The sequence below is a fragment of the Hordeum vulgare genome, chromosome 1H (assembly GCF_904849725.1).
Source record: "Hordeum vulgare subsp. vulgare chromosome 1H, MorexV3_pseudomolecules_assembly, whole genome shotgun sequence".
NCBI lineage: Eukaryota > Viridiplantae > Streptophyta > Magnoliopsida > Poales > Poaceae > Hordeum > Hordeum vulgare.
Window position 1 is genome coordinate 3,469,035 of NC_058518.1, and position 19,655 is coordinate 3,488,689.

Sequence of the window (19,655 nt, forward strand, 5' to 3'; positions counted from 1 at the left end):
GGTCATAGGAATAAATACTTGACACGCAGAAAACAGTAGCAACAAAATGACACGATCAACATGCTATGTCTATTAGTTTGGGTCTAGTCCATCACGTGATTCTCCCAATGACGTGATCCAGTTATCAAGCAACAACACCTTGTTCATAATCAGAAGACACTACTATCATTGATCAAATGGCTAGCCAACTAGAGGCATGCTAGGGACGGTGTTTTGTCTATGTATCCACACATGTAAATGAGTCTTCATTTAATACAATTATAGCATGGATAATAAACTATTATCTTGATACAGGAATTATAATAATAACTATATTTATTATTGCCTCTAGGGCATAATTCCAACAGTTTTGGGGTCTCTGGTCGATTTTTGATGCTCCATGAACCGTGTGCACTAGTATCGAGACGTCGGAAAAACTCGTTGGTTTTGTCGTTTCGGGCCAGGTTCATGGGCTATAACGCACTGTTTTGTGGTCCCGGGTCAATTTTTGATGCTCCATGAAATGTGTGCACGACTATCGACACATCGATAAAGCTTGTTGTTTTTGTCGTTTCGGGCCAGTTTCGTGATGGTTTTTTTTGAAAGGGGGGGTTAGGGGGTTTTGGGGGGTTAATTTAGGTGTTTCATATATTGTGTTAGCTAGCTAATGAATAGAGAGAAGTGTCCTCTCTTATCTCCGTGCTTGGTCGACGCTGCATACTATACGTATAGAGAGGACTAGACACGCTAGCTAGTAAGCGAATGAAGGAAACAAAAGATCATCATGAACATATGCATACAAAGAGAAGTGATATCAACCACCTCTCCTTCTCTAAGAGATTGGTCGAACAACAAGTTCTCGTATATCTATCCGACGCTACTGGCTACATATATACAATATAATTATCTCTTAATTAAAATTCAAGTCATTAGGGTTCACATGGTATTCTCCGTCTTTAGCGATCACGTGGTCAAGAAAGAATGCTGCCAATTCCTCTTGAATTCCTCGCATACGATCTGCTGATAGGAGTTCATTCCGCATCCGATATATCTAATTTGAAGAAGGGGGTCAATACATATATATGAATAAATGAAACTGAACACAAATGATGGTAATAAAATAAAATTGTGAATATTATTATTTACGCACGTCATATTGTTTGTTAGAGTAGCCCCGCTCACAGGTCACGTGGCGGATGGACTCGCAAATATAGTATCCACAGTAATCATTCCCTGGTTCCTGCCAACCACTTTACAAGAAATAGAGGTCAATCAAACTGATAGTTAGCAATCATGCTAAATGGTATTGATGAAACTAGCGCTTGAATCACTAGGAGATGCGTGGAACATGCTACTATAGTACTTACTTTCGGGTGTCTAAATTGCAGCTTCTTCGGCAGTCCCGGAGTTTTTGCGGTGATTTTTTCCAAACCCTGTCAGACAAAGAAAACAATTACTTGATATCAGGAAATCAACAAAGTTGCCGATATGGTGCGATAATGATCGATTTAACATACTTCTCTAGAATTTCAGTCATGTCTGCATACTCGTTGGGATCTTTTCGTCTCGAGTCTAAGACGGTTACTAGTCCGTGCTCAAGCTTAATCTTTAGGAGAATATAGTGGAAGCTGCGCACGCATGCATAACTCATCAATTACATTACTATAACCTTGACTAATAAGGGAAACCGAATATGACAAGACAGTAACACTCACTGGAATTCGTAAGGGAAGAGTATTATAGCGTTGTTTTGATTCAATACAAACGATTGTAGCAGGTTGGCCTCGGTATCTTTGGCCTGAGATTTAATCATAAATGCATCTACGAGATTTGTGTTAATGAACCCAATATCACCGATTTGTCTTTTCTTCAATTCGGCGATCTTCAATCTGCATATAATACAGTGAGGATAATTAAAGATACATGCAATGAAAGAGCTGACCTATATATAGAGACTTAATGATAGAAGTAGTACTACTTACAGGCAGTAGCAAGTGATCATTAATTTATCGAGGGCCTTTAGATTGAAAAACGGGAAGAACTCCTCAAATGGAACCATCAACAGTTCAAGTCCAACGAGGTCATGCTCCTTTCTAACTCCCAGCGTCAAAATATTACTCCCCCCAGACTCTTTGCAAGTTTTCATGTACCAATCATGGAATCTTCGCATCATCGTTGTTAGAGATCTTTCATCTTTGATGAGAGGCTTCCCGTACATGTATTTGTGTTCGTCCACCTCCAATAAATCAAAATGTGCATCATCGGGCAGGTAATCTGCAGGATTGGTACCGGGCAACAAGATCCCCGGATGATTAGCGACGATATCGCTAGACACCTTGAGCGGGGGGGGGGGACGATTGGTTCGCTTGTTCGCCGAGCTGGGCAACTTTTTTCCCAGCTCGTCGTTCTGCTAACCTTTGATCACTGATAGTACTTCCCGACCGCTGCGCTTCGATAAATGACTTTGTAATAATGCGCTCATAGTTGCCTTTCGTCGAAGACTTTGGTGGTTTCTTCAGGGCAGCCAGAGTACGCTTTGCTTTTACCGGATCTATCTTCTCCTCCGGAGGTGGATGTTTTTTGCTTTCACCCCTTCAAATAAGTTCTTCACTTCGGCTTCCACGATCTTCATGATTTCCTCATGGCTCCTCTCGTATGGTAACTTCTCTGGAGTCTTTAGAGAAGGACCGTATCTGTATTGCCTGCCTCTGGCTGTAGTGCTAGACGTCGGAGTAGACGGAGCGGCTGCGACTATCTTTCCTTTCTTACGAGGCGGAGGAGAAGGACTACGCGCCGGAGGAGCCGGAGCGGCGGCGGGTCTCTTCAGCCCTTGTTGACGAGGCGGAGAAGGAGGAGGCAGCTGGCTGCTCGGGCACGCCGGCGCAGGCGGAGAAGGAGGCGGAGTGCCGTCACGCGCCGGAGAAGGAGGCTGAGTGCCCTGATCACTCGCCGGAGGAGGCGGAGGAGGAGGCGGGCCCTGACTCGCCGGAGGAGGAGGAGGAGGCGGAGGCGTCCAGTTCGGAAGGTGGATGAGCTCCTAACGCCATAGGCATGGAGTCTTCAGAGAAGAACCCAGCCGAATCTCCCCTTCACCCGTAGGGTGGTCAAGCTCAAGGTCCTCAAATCCTTCCGTTATTTGATCCACCATCACCCTAGCATATCCTTCTGGAATTGGCTGGCCGTGGTAGGTTGAGCCAGGTTCATTAGGTATAACAGAGCCAACAGCCGCCTTGACTTTGAATGTCATCCATTGCGTCATAAGGTAGCAATGTTGAGACTCTGTGATAGCATCCACGGGGTAGCACATGAAGACAGGATCGAGCTGCTGAGTCTGCTCGGTGGAAGCCACGCTGCTTCTCAGCTGAGATGGCAGGGTAGCTTCAGGAGAAGCTTCGACAGGTCGTTTGCTGCGATCTGCTTCTCGTTCCTCTAGCTCTTGTACCCTTTCGTGCAGCGCCTGCAGTTGGCTATGCTCCGCTTTCTTCCTCCTCTCCTCGGTTTTGTAACCCCCTGCGTCCGAAAACCCAGCCTTCCACGGAAGGGAGCCTGGCGTGCCTCGTGTCCGTCCAGGGTGCTTAGGATTCCCGAGGGCCATTGTGAGCTCGTCATTCTCTCTGTCAGGAATGAACGCCCCATCCTGTGCTGCGGCGATATAGTGCTGAAGCTTCCTGACGGGTATTCGCAGTTGCTCTTCCGTCCAAACGCACTCCCCTGATACAGGGTCCAAGGTTCCGCCAACCCCGAAGAACCAAGTCCGGCAACGGTCTGGCCATCTCAACGTCTCTGGTTCGACCCCTTTAGCAATCAGGTCATTCTCAGCCTTGTCCCACAAAGGTCGGGCTTTGAGGTAACCACCTGACCCCGTGCGATGGTGATGCTTCTTCTTCGCAGCATTTTTCTTGTTTGTCGCTGACATCTTCTTACTCTTTTTCGATGTCTTGTGGGCGACAAATGCGGGCCATTGATCTCTGATCTTCTCAAACCGGCCGGTGAATTCTGGTGTCTCTTCTTTGTCGACAAACGTTTTCAGCTCATTCTTCCACCTCCTGAATAGTTCTTCCATGTTCTTAAGAGCATGAGACTTGATCAATTCCTCTTTATATGGCTTCTCTGGATCCTCCTCTGGCGGTAGGGTGAAATTTTCCTTAAGCGTTGTCCAAAGATCTTCTTTCTGTTTATCGGAGACATAAGACGTCGGCACCTCAGGGTCTTCCTTCTTTGGCTTTAGCCATTGTTGGATACTGGTCGGGATGTTGTCCCTAACAAGAACCCCGTACTGAGCACGAAATGCATCCCTTGTCCGGATGGGTTCAATCGGCTTGCCATCGCGCGTGATTGTTGTGATCTCAAACCTTTCATCCGAGCGCAACTTTTTCTTCAAGCCTCGTTTCTTTACCGAAGTTGAGGTCGATCCGGAGGGCTAGAGAAAAAAGAAGAAAGACGAGAGTTAATTAATATGTGTACATATGAAAACAATGAATGCATCAATTAACTAGTCAGCACGGGCTTAACTAATATATATATATATATATATATATATATATATATACCTGGCCGGACTCGGTTCGGTCAACGGAGCCGTCATGAACGCCCTATTCTTCAGCCGGTCCTTCCAGATCATCATGAACGCCCTCTTCTTCACCCGGTCCTTCCAGATCATCATGAACATAGCTCTCTTCTTCACCCGGTCCTTCCAGACCATTGGTGTCTCTGAGAAACGACGCAATGGCATCACTTCCTTGTGCGATTATCTCCCCCAACATCGCTTCTTCCTCTTCGTCTTGGGAGTGATCCATAGTTTCTGCAAATATTTACAACATGACAATTATTATTCAAACATGGTACAAATGGATATATATTAGTGGCAAACGTAGAACTAGCTAGCTAATCACAATAAGGAATCATGTTAGTGGCCTCGATGCTGCTTCTCTAGGGTTTGGGGTGGCCTAGACAACGCTTCAAGGGTTTGGGGTGGCCTGGACACAACGCTTCAAGGGTTTGGGTGGCCTCGACGACAACTCGCAGGTCGTCATGTGAATGAACTCGCAAACTTAGTATCCGCATAAGTTACTCCATCTAACTGCCTTCCGTACTATACGGTAATAGAGTTCAATCAAAATAATAATAAAGCATGATGATGGTATTGAAACTAGAATCGAATAGATGCGCGGACCTAGCTAATACTACTTACGTTGAAATCGCGGCTCCTTTGTCCATTCACCCCTAGTCTTTTTGGTGAACTGTCTTGAAACCCTGCCCAGCAAAGAAAATGAATACATAAAGGAGTTATTAATTACTTGATAGTAGGAAAATGAACGAAGTTGTCAATATAGTGCCACAATGATTCAAATTACCTATGGAGCATTTGTTGCAGGCCCGCCCACTTCTCCATGTCGTTGCATTTCGAGTCCATGACGAGGACGGTTTCTGCGTCCAACTGAACGACTAGCAGAATAAAGTGGAACCTTCGCACGGATAACTCATCAGTTATACTTAACATCGAGTAATTACTGAAAATAGAATGTGTTTAAGACAATATAACACTCACTTAGTTGTAAGGAAAAAGTAATTCCCTTTTGGTTTCTTTTTCAATTAATGCCCTTAGCAAGAGCTTGTGTGTATCCTCGGGGTTCCTTTTTACCGTCACTTCATGAACAGTATTTGGGTCAATGAACCCAATGTCGTAGATTCGTCCTCTTTTGCATCGGAGGATCTTCATTCTACATAATATATATAGTGAGAACAATTATATATGCAATGAATGAGCTGAGATAGAGACTTAATTACAAAAATGATACGTATAGACAATAGCAACTGACGATAGCTTTGTCGATGACATCTTGATTTAATAACTGAAATAATTCTTCAAATTCAAAGTAATCAGCTCGTCTCCATTGAAGAAATGCTCATCTTTAACTCCCGCAATGAGATAGTTGGTCCCATCCTTGCAGACTTTCATGCACCACTCATGCAAGTTGTACATTCGTGTTGGTAGAAGCCGGACATTCTCAGGTTTCACAAGAGGCTTCCCGTACTGGTATGTGTATATTATCTTAGCTGGGGGGAACTCTTCCGCTCGCCTAAGTATTGACGAAGAGTGAAACCAATACCATGACCCACTGCCTCCGCAACATAATCGGCATTGGTAAACATAGGGGGGCGATTGGTTTTTTGTTCTCCGAGCTGGGGAATTGTTTTCCAACTTGATCTACTACTTCCAGACCGCCTTTGTTGTCTATGTGACATTACAATCAAGCGTTCATAGTATGTTAGGGCTGGAGGAGGCGGTGGTCGCGTAAGGTTTTTCAGAGTGCGCTCCACTTTTTTCCGATCTATTTTCTCTGGTTCCTCGCATGGTTTCAGTGCAAAACGGCTTCTCACTTGCTCCTGCATGACCTTATTGTTTTCCTCAACAGTCAGCTCGTATGGTAACTTGGCAGGAGCCTTCTTGACGCGTGTAGATGCTCTTGGTTTCTTCGCAATTGTACTACTAGCCACCAGAGCGACGGTTCTCTTTTGCGCGTGGGGCTGAGGCGGTGGAAAAGGTGTACTCTGGTTACGCGGTGGAGTCAGCTGACGCGGTGGAGACAGCTGAAGAGGCAGAGTCAGCTCACGCGGCGGAGACAGCTGAGGAGACGGAGTCATCTTACGGACGGAGTCAGCTCACGCGGCGGAGTCAATTGAGGCGGAGGAGACACCTGAGGCAGCGGAGTGTGCTGACACTGAGATGGATTGCTACTGTGAGGAGTCTGCTAGGGGGGTGTCCGGCGGAGTGATCAGCTGACATGGCATCCGATGTGGAAGCACGATGTGTTCCTTTCTCCATAGAATAGTAGTCCTCAAGGAATCTATCAGATGAGTCTCCCCTTCAACTGTAGGGGGCTCAAGCTCTAGGTTCTCAAATCCGATAGTAACTTCTGTTGGGGAACGTCGCCTCGGAAACAAAAAATTTCCTACGTGCACGAAGACCTATCATGGTGATGTCCATCTACGAGAGGGGATGAGTGATCTACGTACCCTTGTAGACCATACAGCAGAAGCGTTAGAGAACGCGGTTGATGTAGTGGAACGTCCTCACGTCCCTCGATCCGCCCCGCGAACAATCCCGCGATCAGTCCCACGATCTAGTACCGAACGGACGGCACCTCCGCGTTCAGCACACGTACAGCTCGACGATGATCTCGGCCTTCTTGATCCAGCAAGAGAGACAGAGAGGTAGATGAGTTCTCCGGCAGCGTGACGGTGCTCCGGAGGTTGGTGATGACCTTGTCTCAGCAGGGCTCCGCCCGAGCTCCGCAGAAACGCGATCTAGAGGAAAAACCGTGGAGGTATGTGGTCGGGCTGCCGTGGGAAAGTCGTCTCAAATCAGCCCTAAAACCTCCGTATATAGGTGGGAGGAGGGGGCCTTGCCTTGGGATCCAAGGACCCTCAAGGGTCGGCCGAGCCAAGGGGAGGACTCTCCCCTCCAAACCGAGTTGGACTAGGTTTGGTGGGAGGAGTCCCCTCCTTCCCACCTCCTCCCTTTTTTTTTCTTTTCCTTTGATTTCTTATCCTTGGCGCATAGGCCCCTTTTGGGCTGTCCCACCAGCCCACTAAGGGCTGGTGCGCCACCCTCATGGCCTATGGGCTTCCCGGTGGGTTGCCCCCGGTGAACTCCCGGAACCCATTCGTCATTCCCGGTACATTCCCGGTAACTCCAAAAACCATCCGGTAATCAAATGAGGTCATCCTATATATCAATCTTCGTTTCCGGACCATTCCGGAAACCCTCGTGACGTCCGTGATCTCATCCGGGACTCCGAACAACATTCAGTAACCAACCATATAACTCAAATACGCATAAAACAACGTCGAACCTTAAGTGTGCAGACCCTGCGGGTTCGAGAACTATGTAGACATGACCCGAGAGACTCCTCGGTCAATATCCAATAGCGGGACCTGGATGCCCATATTGGATCCTACATATCCTGCGAAGATCTTATCGTTTGAACCTCAGTGCCAAGGATTCGTATAATCCCGTATGTCATTCCCTTTGTCCTTCGGTATGTTACTTGCCCGAGATTCGATCGTCAGTATCCGCATACCTATTTCAATCTCGTTTACCGGCAAGTCTCTTTACTCGTTCCGTAACACAACATCCCGCAACTTACACTAAGTTACATTTCTTGCAAGGCTTGTGTGTGATGTTGTATTACCGAGTGGGCCCCGAGATACCTCTCCGTCACACGGAGTGACAAATCCCAGTCTTGATCCATACTAACTCAACTAACACTTTCGGAGATACCTGTAGAGCATTTTTATAGTCACCCAGTTACGTTGCGACGTTTGATACACATAAAGCATTCCTCCGGTGTCAGTGGGTTATATGATCTCATGGTCATAGGAATAAATACTTGACACGCAGAAAACAGTAGCAACAAAATGACACGATCAACATGCTATGTCTATTAGTTTGGGTCTAGTCCATCACGTGATTCTCCCAATGACGTGATCCACTTATCAAGCAACAACACCTTGTTCATAATCAGAAGACACTGACTATCATTGATCAACTGGCTAGCCAACTAGAGGCATGCTAGGGACGGTGTTTTGTCTATGTATCCACACATGTAAATGAGTCTTCATACAATACAATTATAGCATGGATAATAAACTATTATCTTGATACAGGAATTATAATAATAACTATATTTATTATTGCCTCTAGGGCATAATTCCAACAGTCTCCCACTTGCACTAGAGTCAATAATCTAGCCCTCACATCACCATGTGAATTACATTGTAATAAATCTAACACCCATACAGTTCTGGTGTCGATCATGTCTTGGCCGTGGAAGAGGTTTAGTCAGCGGGTCTGCTACATTCAGATCCGTGTGCACTTTGGATATATTTACGTCCTCCTCCTCGACGTACTCGCGGATGAGGTTGAAGCGTCGTTTGATGTGTCTGGTCTTCTTGTGAAACCGTGGTTCCTTTGCTAAGGCAATGGCACCCGTGTTGTCACAGAACAAGGTTATTGGATCCAGTGCACTTGGCACCACTCCAAGATCCGTCATGAACTGCTTCATCCAGACACCCTCCTTAGCCGCCTCCGAGGCAGCCATGTACTCCGCTTCACATGTAGAATCTACTACGACACTTTGCTTGGAACTGCACCAGCTTACTGCACCCCCATTAAGAATAAATACGTATCCGGTTTGCGACTTAGAGTCGTCCGGATCTGTGTCAAAGCTTGCATCGACGTAACCTTTTACGGCGAGCTCTTCGTCACCTCCATACACGAGAAACATCTCCTTAGTCCTTTTCAGGTACTTCAGGATATTCTTGACCGTTGTCCAGTGATCCACTCTGGATTGCTCGGAACCTTCTGCCATACTTATGGCCAGGCTAACATCCGGTCTAGTGCACAGCATTGCATACATGATAGAACCTATGGTGAAGCATAGGGACGGAGCGCATATGCTCTCTATCTTCATCGATTCTTGGGCACTGAGTCTTACTCAATCTCGTACCTTGTAAAACTGGCAAGAACCCTTTCTTGGACTGTTCCATTTTGAACCTCTTCAAAACTTTATCAAGGTATGTGCTTTGTGAAAGTCCTATCAGGCGTTTTGATCTATCCCTATAGATCTTAATGCCTAGAATGTAAGCAGCTTCTCCTAGGTCCTTCATAGAGAAACTTTTATTCAAGTATTATGCTCTCCAAAAGCTCTACGTTGTTTCCAATCAGTAATATGTCATCCACATATAATATTAGAAACGCCACAGAGCTCCCACTCACTTTCTTGTAAATACAAGATTCTCCAACCACTTGTATAAACCCAAATGCTTTGATCACCTCATCAAAGCGTTTGTTCCAACTCCGAGATGCTTGCACCAGTCCATAAATGGATCGCTTGAGCTTGCACACCTTGTCAGCATTTTTAGGATCGACAAAACCTTTGGGTTGCAGCATATACAACTCTTCCTTAAGGAAACCGTTAAGGAACGCCGTTTTGACATCCATCTGCCAGATTTCATAATCGAAAAATGCAGCTATTGTTAACATGATTCTGACGGACTTAAGCATTGCCACGGGAGAGAAAGTATCATCGTAGTCAATTCCTGGAACTTGTGAAGAACCCTTTGCCACAAGTCGAGCTTTATAAACGGTCACATTACCGTCAGCGTCCGTCTTCTTCTTAAAGATCCATATGTTCTGAATAGCCTTGCGGCCCTCAGGTAGTATCTCCAAAGTCCACACTTTGTTCTCATACATGGATCCTATCTCGGATTTCTTGGCTTCTAGCCATTTATTGGAATCTGGGCCCACCATTGCTTCTTCATAATTTGCAGGTTCATTGTTGTCTAACAACATGATTGATAAGACGGGATTACCGTACCACTCTGGAGCAGCACGTGATCTCGTCGACCTGCGTGGTTCAACAGAAACTTGAACTGGAGTTTCATGATCATCATCATTAACTTCCTCCTCAACCGGCATCGCAACGACAGAGGTTTCCCCTTGCCCTGCGCCACCATCCAGAGGGATGAGAGGTTCGACAACCTCGTCAAGTTCTATCTTCCTCCCACTCAATTCTCTCGGGAGAAACTCCTTCTCGAGAAAAGCTCCGTTTTTAGCAACAAACACTTTGCCCTCAGATTTGAGATAGAAGGTGTACCCAACTGTCTCTTTTGGGTAACCTATGAAGACGCACTTTTCCGCTTTGGGTTCCACCTTTTCAGGCTGAAGCTTTTTGACATAAGCACCACATCCCCAAACTTTAAGAAACGACAACTTTGGCCTTTTGCCATACCACAGTTCGTATGGTGTCGTCTCAACGGATTTTGATGGTGCCCTATTCAAAGTGAATGCAGCTGTTTCTAATGCATAACCCCAAAATGATAACGGCAAATCAGTAAGAGACATCATAGATCGCACCATCTCTAACAAAGTACGATTACGATGTTCGGACACACCATTACGCTGTGGTGTTCCAGGCGGTGTTAACTGCGAAACAATTCCACATTGTCTTAAGTGAGCACCAAACTCGAAACTCAGATATTCACCCCCACGATCGGACCGTAGGAACTTGATCTTCTTGTTACGATGATTTTCCACTTCACTCTGAAATTGCTTGAACTTTTCAAATGTTTCAGACTTGTGCTTCATCAAGTAGACATAACCATATCTACTTAAATCGTCAGTGAAGGTGAGAAAATAACGATATCCGCCGCGTGCCTCCACGCTCATTGGACCACACACATCGGTATGTATGATTTCCAACAAGTCACTTGCACGCTCCATTGTTCCGGAGAACGGAGTCTTAGTCATATTGCCCATGAGGCATGGTTCGCACGTGTCAAGTGAACCAAAGTCAAGTGACTCCAAAAGTCCATCAGCATGGAGTTTCTTCATGCGCTTTACACCAATATGACCCAAGCGGCAGTGCCACAAAAATATGGCGCTATCATTGTTTACTCTAACTCTTTTGGTCTCAATGTTATGTATATGCGTATCGCTATCAAGATTCAATATGAACAATCCTTTCACATTCGGTGCATGACCATAAAAGATGTTACTCATAGAAATAGAACAACCATTATTCTCAGACTTAAAAGAGTAAGCGTCTCGCAATAAACAAGATCCAGATATAATGTTCATGCTCGAGACATTCAAAAAACTCGATGTTTTTGTCGTTTCGGGCGTGTTTCGTGGGCTATAACGCACTGTTTTGGGGTCCCGGTTCGATTTTTGATGCTCCATGAACTGTCTGCACTAGTATCGTGACGTCGTAAAAGCTCGTTGCTTTTGTCGTTTCGGGCCAGTTTCATGGGCTATAGCGCACTACATTGGGGTCCCGGGTCGATTATTGATGCTCCATGAATCGTGTGTACGGCTATCGAGAAATCGCAAAAACTCGTTGTTTTTGTCATTTCGGGCCAGTTTCATGGGCTATAGCGCACTACATTGGGGGTCCCGGGTCGATTATTGATGCTCCATGAACCGTGTGTACGGCTATCGAGACATTCAAAAAACTCGATGTTTTTTGTCGTTTCGGGCGTGTTTCGTGGGCTATAGCGCACTGCATTGGGGTCCCGGTTCGATTTTTTATGCTCCATGAACCCTGTGTACGGCTATCGAGAAATCGCAAAAACTCGTTGTTTTTGTCGTTTTGGCCGAGTTTCGTGGTCTATAGCACACTGTTTTGGTGTCCCGGGTCGATTTTTGATGCACCATGAACCATGTGCACGGCTATCGAGACATTCAAAAAACTCGATGTTTTTAGTCGTTTCGGGCGTGTTTCGTGGGCTATAACGCACTGCATTGGGGTCCCGGTTCGATTTTTGATGCTCCATGAACCCTGTGTACGGCTATCGAGACGTCGCAAAAACTCGTTGTTTTTGTCGATTTGGCCGAGTTTGGCGATATAGCACACTGTTTTGGTACGTCACAAATACTCGTTGTGTTGGGGTCCCGTGTCGATTTTTGAAGCTCCATGAACCACATGCACGGCTATCGAGACGTTGCAAAAACTCATTGTTTTTGTCGTTTCGGGCCTGTTTTGTGACCTATAACGCACTGTTTTGGGGACTCGGGTTGATTTTTTATGCTCCATGAACCGTGTGCACTAGTATCGAGACGTCGCAAAAACTCGTTGGTTTTGTCGTTTCGGGCCAGGTTCGTGGGCTAGACTGCACTGTTTTGGGGTCGCGGATCAATTTTTGATGCTCCATGAACCGCGTGCACGACTATCGAGACATCGAAAAGGCTCATTGTTTTTGTTGTTTCGGGCTAGTTTCATGATCTATAGCGCACTGCATTGGGTTCCCGGGTCGATTTTTGATGCTCCATGAACCCTGTGTACGGCTATCGAGACGTCGCAAAAACTCGTTATTTTTGTCGTTTTGGCCGAGTTTTGTGGTCTACAGCACACTATTTTGGTGTTCCGGGTCGATTTTTTATGGCCCATGAACCATGTGCACGCCTATCGAGATGTTCAAAAAACTCGATGTTTTTGTCGTTTCGAGCTTGTTTCGTGGGCTATAACGCACTGTTTTGTGGTCCCGGGTTCATTTTTTATGCTCCATGAACCATGTGCACGACTATCGACTCATTGAAAAAGCTTGTTGTTTTTGTCGTTTCGGGCCAGTTTCATGGGCTATAGCGCACTGCATTGGGTCCCGGGTCGATTTCTGATGCTCGGCTATCGAGATGTCGCAAAAACTCGTAGTTTTTGTCATTTTGGCCGAGTTCCGTGGTCTATAGCACACTGTTTTGGGGTCCCGGGTCGATTTTTTATGCACCATGAACCCTGTGCACGGCTATCGAGTCGTCACAAAAACTCGTTGTTTTTGTTGTTTTGGCCGAGTTTCGTGATATAGCACACTGTTTTGGTGCCGAGTGTCGATTTTTCATGCTCCATGAACCACGTGCACGGCTATCGAGACGTTGCAAAAAACTCGATGTTTTTGTCGTTTCGAGCATGTTTTGTGGGCTATAGCGCACTGCATTGGGGCCCCGGTTCGATTTTTGATGCTTCATGAACCCTGTGTACGGCTATCGAGACGTCGAAAAAACTTGTTGTTTTTGTCGTTTTGGCCGAGTTTCGTGGTCTATAGCGGACTGCATTGGGGTTCCGAGTCGATTATTGATGCACCATGAACCCTGTGTACGGCTATCGAGAAATCGCAAAAACTCGTTGTTTTTGTCGTTTTGGCCGAGTTTCGTGGTCTATATTACACTGTTTTGCTGTCCCGGGTCGATTTTTGATGCACCATGAACCATCTGCACGGCTAGCGAGACATTCAAAAAACTCGATGTTTTTGTCGTTTCGGGCGTGTTTCGTGGGCTATAACGCACTGTTTTGGGGTCCCGGTTCGATTTTTGATGCTCCATGAACTGTCTGCACTAGTATCGTGACGTCGTAAAAGCTCGTTGCTTTTGTCGTTTCGGGCCAGTTTCATGGGCTATAGCGCACTACATTGGGGTCCCGGGTCGATTATTGATGCTCCATGAATCGTGTGTACGGCTATCGAGAAATCGCAAAAACTCGTTGTTTTTGTCATTTCGGGCCAGTTTCATGGGCTATAGCGCACTACATTGGGGTCCCGGGTCGATTATTGATGCTCCATGAACCGTGTGTACGGCTATCGAGACATTCAAAAAACTCGATGTTTTTTGTCGTTTCGGGCGTGTTTCGTGGGCTATAGCGCACTGCATTGGGGTCCCGGTTCGATTTTTTATGCTCCATGAACCCTGTGTACGGCTATCGAGAAATCGCAAAAACTCGTTGTTTTTGTCGTTTTGGCCGAGTTTCGTGGTCTATAGCACACTGTTTTGGTGTCCCGGGTCGATTTTTGATGCACCATGAACCATGTGCACGGCTATCGAGACATTCAAAAAACTCGATGTTTTTAGTCGTTTCGGGCGTGTTTCGTGGGCTATAACGCACTGCATTGGGGTCCCGGTTCGATTTTTGATGCTCCATGAACCCTGTGTACGGCTATCGAGACGTCGCAAAAACTCGTTGTTTTTGTCGATTTGGCCGAGTTTTGCGATATAGCACACTGTTTTGGTACGTCACAAATACTCGTTGTGTTGGGGTCCCGTGTCGATTTTTGATGCTCCATGAACCACATGCACGGCTATCGAGACGTTGCAAAAACTCATTGTTTTTGTCGTTTCGGGCCTGTTTTGTGACCTATAACGCACTGTTTTGGGGACTCGGGTTGATTTTTTATGCTCCATGAACCGTGTGCACTAGTATCGAGACGTCGCAAAAACTCGTTGGTTTTGTCGTTTTGGGCCAGGTTCGTGGGCTAGACTGCACTGTTTTGGGGTCGCGGATCAATTTTTGATGCTCCATGAACCGCGTGCACGACTATCGACACATCGAAAAGGCTCATTGTTTTTGTTGTTTCGGGCTAGTTTCATGATCTATAGCGCACTGCATTGGGTTCCCGGGTCGATTTTTGATGCTCCATGAACCCTGTGTACGGCTATCGAGACGTTGCAAAAACTCGTTGTTTTTGTCGTTTTGGCCGAGTTTTGTGGTCTACAGCACACTATTTTGGTGTTCCGGGTCGATTTTTTATGGCCCATGAACCATGTGCACGCCTATCGAGATGTTCAAAAAACTCGATGTTTTTGTCGTTTCGAGCTTGTTTCGTGGGCTATAACGCACTGTTTTGTGGTCCCGGGTTCATTTTTTATGCTCCATGAACCATGTGCACGACTATCGACTCATTGAAAAAGCTTGTTGTTTTTGTCGTTTCGGGCCAGTTTCATGGGCTATAGCGCACTGCATTGGGTCCCGGGTCGATTTCTGATGCTCGGCTATCGAGATGTCGCAAAAACTCGTAGTTTTTGTCGTTTTGGCCGAGTTCCGTGGTCTATAGCACACTGTTTTGGGGTCCCGGGTCGATTTTTTATGCACCGTGAACCCTGTGCACGGCTATCGAGTCGTCACAAAAACTCGTTGTTTTTGTTGTTTTGGCCGAGTTTCGTGATATAGCACACTGTTTTGGTGCCGAGTGTCAATTTTTCATGCTCCATGAACCACGTGCACGGCTATCGAGACGTTGCAAAAAACTCGATGTTTTGTCGTTTCGAGCATGTTTTGTGGGCTATAGCGCACTGCATTGGGGCCCCGGTTCGATTTTTGATGCTTCATGAACCCTGTGTACGGCTATCGAGACGTCGAAAAAACTTGTTGTTTTTGTCGTTTTGGCCGAGTTTCGTGGTCTATAGCGGACTGCATTGGGGTCCCGAGTCGATTATTGATGCACCATGAACCCTGTGTACGGCTATCGAGAAATCGCAAAAACTCGTTGTTTTTGTCGTTTTGGCCGAGTTTCGTGGTCTATATTACACTGTTTTGCTGTCCCGGGTCGATTTTTGATGCACCATGAACCATCTGCACGGCTAGCGAGACATTCAAAAAACTCGATGTTTTTGTCGTTTCGGGCGTGTTTCGTGGGCTATAACGCACTGTTTTGGGGTCCCGGTTCGATTTTTGATGCTCCATGAACTGTCTGCACTAGTATCGTGACGTCGTAAAAGCTCGTTGCTTTTGTCGTTTCGGGCCAGTTTCATGGGCTATAGCGCACTACATTGGGGTCCCGGGTCGATTATTGATGCTCCATGAATCGTGTGTACGGCTATCGAGAAATCGCAAAAACTCGTTGTTTTTGTCATTTCGGGCCAGTTTCATGGGCTATAGCGCACTACATTGGGGTCCCGGGTCGATTATTGATGCTCCATGAACCGTGTGTACGGCTATCGAGACATTCAAAAAACTCGATGTTTTTTGTCGTTTCGGGCGTGTTTCGTGGGCTATAGCGCACTGCATTGGGGTCCCGGTTCGATTTTTTATGCTCCATGAACCCTGTGTACGGCTATCGAGAAATCGCAAAAACTCGTTGTTTTTGTCGTTTTGGCCGAGTTTCGTGGTCTATAGCACACTGTTTTGGTGTCCCGGGTCGATTTTTGATGCACCATGAACCATGTGCACGGCTATCGAGACATTCAAAAAACTCGATGTTTTTAGTCGTTTCGGGCGTGTTTCGTGGGCTATAACGCACTGCATTGGGGTCCCGGTTCGATTTTTGATGCTCCATGAACCCTGTGTACGGCTATCGAGACGTCGCAAAAACTCGTTGTTTTTGTCGATTTGGCCGAGTTTTGCGATATAGCACACTGTTTTGGTACGTCACAAATACTCGTTGTGTTGGGGTCCCGTGTCGATTTTTGATGCTCCATGAACCACATGCACGGCTATCGAGACGTTGCAAAAACTCATTGTTTTTGTCGTTTCGGGCCTGTTTTGTGACCTATAACGCACTGTTTTGGGGACTCGGGTTGATTTTTTATGCTCCATGAACCGTGTGCACTAGTATCGAGACGTCGCAAAAACTCGTTGGTTTTGTCGTTTTGGGCCAGGTTCGTGGGCTAGACTGCACTGTTTTGGGGTCGCGGATCAATTTTTGATGCTCCATGAACCGCGTGCACGACTATCGAGACATCGAAAAGGCTCATTGTTTTTGTTGTTTCGGGCTAGTTTCCTGATCTATAGCGCACTGCATTGGGTTCCCGGGTCGATTTTTGATGCTCCATGAACCCTGTGTACGGCTATCGAGACGTTGCAAAAACTCGTTGTTTTTGTCGTTTTGGCCGAGTTTTGTGGTCTGCAGCACACTATTTTGGTGTTCCGGGTCGATTTTTTATGCCCCATGAACCATGCGCACGCCTATCGAGATGTTCAAAAAACTCGTTGTTTTTCTTGTTTCGAGCTTGTTTCGTGGGCTATAACGCACTGTTTTGTGGTCCCGGGTCCATTTTTTATGCTCCATGAACCATGTGCACGACTATCGACACATTGAAAAAGCTTGTTGTTTTTGTCGTTTCGGGCCAGTTTCATGGGCTATAGCGCACTGCATTGGGTCCCCGGTCGATTTCTGATGCTCGGCTATCGAGATGTCGCAAAAACTCGTAGTTTTTGTCATTTTGGCCGAGTTCCGTGGTCTATAGCACACTGTTTTGGGGTCCCGGGTCGATTTTTGATGCACCATGAACCCTGTGCACGGCTATCGAGTCGTCACAAAAACTCGTTGTTTTTGTTGTTTTGGCCGAGTTTCGTGATATAGCACACTGTTTTGGTGCCGAGTGTCGATTTTTCATGCTCCATGAACCACGTGCACGGCTATCGAGACGTTGCAAAAAACTCGATGTTTTTGTCGTTTCGAGCATGTTTCATGGGCTATAGCGCACTGCATTGGGGCCCCGGTTCGATTTTTGATGCTTCATGAACCCTGTGTACGGCTATCGAGACGTCGCAAAAACTCGTTGTTTTTGTCGTTTTGGCCGAGTTTCGTGGTCTATAGCGGACTGCATTGGGGTTCCGAGTCGATTATTGATGCACCATGAACCCTGTGTACGGCTATCGAGAAATCGCAAAAACTCGTTGTTTTTGTCGTTTTGGCCGAGTTTCGTGGTCTATATTACACTGTTTTGGTGTCCCGGGTCGATTTTTGATGCACCATGAACCATGTGCACGGCTATTGACATTCAAAAAACTCGATGTTTTTGTCGTTTCGGGCGTGTTTCGTGGGCTATAACGCACTGTTTTGGGGTCCCGGTTCGATTTTTGATGCTCCATGAACCCTGTGTACGGCTATCGAGAAGTCGCAAAAACTCGTTGTTTTTATCGTTTTGGCCGAGATTCGCGATATAGCACACTGTTTTGGTACGTCACAAATACTCGTTGTGTTGGGGTCCCGTGTCGATTTTTGATGCTCCATGAACCACGTGCACGGCTATCGAGACGTTGCAAAAACTCATTGTTTTTGTCGTTTCGGGCCTGTTTTGTGGCCTATAACGCACTGTTTTGGGGACTCGGGTCGATTTTTTATGCTCCATGAACCGTGTGCACTAGTATCGAGACGTCGCAAAAACTCGTTGGTTTTGTCGTTTCGGGCCAGGTTCGTCGGCTAGAGTGCACTGTTTTGGGGCCGCGGATCAATTTTTGATGCTCCATGAACCGTGTGCACGACTATCGAGACATCGAAAAAGCTCATTGTTTTTGTTGTTTCGGGCTAGTTTCATGATCTATCGCGCACTGCATTGGTTTCCCGGGTCGATTTTTGATGCTCCATGAACCCTGTGTACGCCTATCCAGACGTCGCAAAAACTCGTTGTTTTTGTCGTTTTGGCCGAGTTTTGTGGTCTACAGCACACTATTTTGGTGTTCCGGGTCGATTTTTTATGGCCCATGAACCATGTGCACGCCTATCGAGATGTTCAAAAAACTCGATGTTTTTGTCGTTTCGAGCTTGTTTCGTGGGCTATAACGCACTGTTTTGTGGTCCCGGGTTCATTTTTTATGCTCCATGAACCATGTGCACGACTATCGACACATTGAAAAAGCTTGTTGTTTTTGTCGTTTCGGGCCAGTTTCATGGGCTATAGCGCACTGCATTGGGTCCCGGGTCGATTTCTGATGCTCGGCTATCGAGATGTCGCAAAAACTCGTAGTTTTTGTCGTTTTAGCCGAGTTCCGTGGTCTATAGCACACTGTTTTGGGGTCCCGGGTCGATTTTTTATGCACCGTGAACCCTGTGCACGGCTATCGAGTCGTCACAAAAACTCGTTGTTTTTGTTGTTTTGGCCGAGTTTCGTGATATAGCACACTGTTTTGGTGCCGAGTGTCAATTTTTCATGCTCCATGAACCACGTGCACGGCTATCGAGACGTTGCAAAAAACTCGATGTTTTTGTCGTTTCGAGCATGTTTTGTGGGCTATAGCGCACTGCATTGGGGCCCCGGTTCGATTTTTGATGCTTCATGAACCCTGTGTACGGCTATCGAGACGTCGAAAAAACTTGTTGTTTTTGTCGTTTTGGCCGAGTTTCGTGGTCTATAGCGGACTGCATTGGGGTCCCGAGTCGATTATTGATGCACCATGAACCCTGTGTACGGCTATCGAGAAATCGCAAAAACTCGTTGTTTTTGTCGTTTTGGCCGAGTTTCGTGGTCTATATTACACTGTTTTGCTGTCCCGGGTCGATTTTTGATGCACCATGAACCATCTGCACGGCTAGCGAGACATTCAAAAAACTCGATGTTTTTGTCGTTTCGGGCGTGTTTCGTGGGCTATAACGCACTGTTTTGGGGTCCCGGTTCGATTTTTGATGCT